A 2,679-nucleotide genomic window follows, 5' to 3' on the forward strand; every position below is an offset into this window, starting at 1 on the left:
GTAAGACTTCCTCATGACCATCATAACAGGCCTTGCTTTTGTCGTATTTTGTGGCTGAAAAAGCAGCCTTGCTTCTTCAGATATTGTAGTTATTTGGATGTATAATAGTTTAGCAAGATGTTACTTTTGTAAGACATCAGATGTTCAAAAAAAGTGCATCAGCAACTTGTACTAAATACTGCAGTGTCCCTTTATAAAAGGTCAGACTAAAACTGACAACTGTACAGTGAAGCCTGACATTTGGATATTTTGAAGTTTTTCATAAATCATAGAATAGTATAATGGCTGTAGTTTAGCTTTTTAGGTAAAAGGTATGTTTTCATTAGTGCATTTCTTATTGCTGATCACTGTAAAAACATGTGGATCAGCTTTCCATTTCTCTTACGCAGATCATGATAACCTGTAGAGTAGAGTAGAGTACAATCATTTGTGCTATGTTTTTAATTTTCTAAAGCACCTTGATGACAGTGAGTGTTCAGTGGTGAAGCATCCTCTATTGAACCACCCTTAAAAAGATAAAACAAAAGAACCTTGCCAAGTCCAGCTTCATATAGGTAAAAGATAGAGAAAATTATGACTTTGGACTTGGCGTAAAGAGCTTCCCTTAACCCCCTGCCCAAAGGGATACTGCAGTTATACTACATACCCATAGGCACCACAATGAAAATTGAAGCTTATACCTAATTAAGGTTTTATACACACCAGTTCCCCCAGTAAATGCAAAGTTTAACTAAATTAGACATGTCATATGTTGAAAATGCTCATGGCAAACAATCATTTTGCATTCCTGCAAATAAAATTGTTTTATACTGTAAGCTGGAGGCGAGTGTAACTTATTTTTGTAATAAAGTTTTTATTTTTTTTATGTGTCATTAATATAAATGTGTGTTAGTACAGAGATCTTCTGGTTAAAAACTTAGAATCGCACACATTTCAGTATGTTTACTTGTATTTACATAATTTTTAGAATAGTGGTTGCCAATAGCCTGTATGTTTCACATTAATTGATTTTTTTTTTCTTTTTTTTTTTTGTTATCTTAATAAACCATTTTAGTATGTTGTATGTCAATTACTGGGATAGCTGGGACATGAAGTGTAATTTAAAATTGTCAAGTATTCATTGGAATATGTAAATGTGCCTTGCCAGTTTTGAACTTTAAGACAAGTAAGTGAATGATGGTGAAATGAGTAGTCAATGCATAAGAGACGTGCTACCACAGTTTCATATACTGCCCTTGCTGAAGAAAAGTAACTTTCCTCAAATTTGAGCATAAAAGTATACAGTTGCGTTAGCTTCTGAATTTTCAAATCTAGTGATAGAATATTAGGCTTATGGAAAGTGGGTTTGCTAATTGTAGCCTTAAGTATAATTTTGGATTTCAATGTAATCCTTGGTGCTGGCATTCCCAGTGCCAAGGAGTTTAAATGCTCCCTTCAATGAGGTTGCCATGCCTACTGGCACTTTTACTGTCATATGGTTTTATAAGGAACACTGTCAAGATGTGGAAACCAATTTTGAACTTGCTATAAAATAAAAACACTGGGGGCTGTAGGAGAGGGAAGGTCCTCAGATTTCTTAATCCTGAAATCTCTCCATTGCTGAAAAGCTTAAAACACTTGTGGGATCACAAGTGCTAGTGACTAGTTCTTAGTCTGGAAATGTGTTGGGGAGGGGGATAATTTATTTATGGATTTATAACAGTTGATAAAATTGCATAGGAACGTTGCTATTAAGGCACTATGTGTGTTGAAATTGGGGATCGTGTCCTTAATTTCAGCTCTGATAAAAGCATGGGGGGACTACTGTTTAAAAAAAAAGAAAGGGCAAAATTGACAGAAAACTGTTTTTAATGGAATGCAAGCAATGGTGAGAGAACAAAATATCAAGGTCTTGACAGTGTTCCCTCTAATTATGAACTCAAGCCATTATAACTTTCAAAATTAAATATGATTTGCACTGTTCTGATATTGGTGCAGTTTTTTAGCAAAATTATCAGAAAACTAAATTGCATGTGGTGATTGATACTGTGGAAAAAAACTAAAAAAAAATGTTACTCTCAAAGCTTTAAATTTGATTGTGTAAAGGAAAGTGGAAATACTGGTGAGAATGGGCAAGTGCATATATACAACATCAGTTTGGTTGCACTTGGGTGTTGGTAAACTTGAAATGTTCTACAGCAATAATGAATCTCTTACATGGTGCTTTTGAGACATGGGACATATAACAGTTGTTTATGTTGAAGGCAAGTGTTGACTTAATGTATCTTGCTGCCTCTGTTTATTCTCATAGGAGGCTTTTTTTACTGAAACACCTGCAAAGGCTTGAGTATAAACTAGCATAGTTCCACATTGATTTGTAATGTGTTCCTAAATTTGAAGTCTAGTTGAATTTAATAAGAAATTGGAAACTGCTGCTGGTTAACACTTCTGGTTTATAAACACTCCAATACACAGCTTTTTAAATTACACTCTTGTTTTAATATTAATTTTTGTTTGAAGGGTTTCATATAGGACATGCAACTGTACTTTTTTTTAAACTTTCTTTATTTTACTTTTTTTTAGTTTTTAAAGGGGAGATTTGTTCTGACCCAGAACTTAAGTTTGTGTTTCTAGTGTTGGAGGAAGGCTGTTATTACAGATACTAAAGACCAGTTTCTGAATTTCTGCATTGTACAACTA

General features: G+C 33.9%; 1 protein-coding gene across 4 annotated transcripts in view; it reads left to right on the top strand.

Annotated features, from left to right (window-relative positions):
• SYNCRIP (synaptotagmin binding cytoplasmic RNA interacting protein) overlaps nucleotides 1–1,966 on the top strand; it is a 27,115-nt gene extending 25,149 nt beyond the window's left edge. For all 4 annotated transcript variants that reach the window (XM_071806791.1, XM_071806792.1, XM_065833534.2 and 1 more), the window contains exon 12: nucleotides 1–1,966. This exon is cut by the window's left edge. The gene's annotated coding sequence lies outside the window, so the exon portion shown is untranslated.
• The last annotated feature ends 713 nt before the right edge of the window (nucleotides 1,967–2,679 follow it).

The sequence above is a fragment of the Patagioenas fasciata genome, chromosome 3 (genome assembly GCF_037038585.1).
Source record: "Patagioenas fasciata isolate bPatFas1 chromosome 3, bPatFas1.hap1, whole genome shotgun sequence".
NCBI classification, from domain to species: domain Eukaryota; kingdom Metazoa; phylum Chordata; class Aves; order Columbiformes; family Columbidae; genus Patagioenas; species Patagioenas fasciata.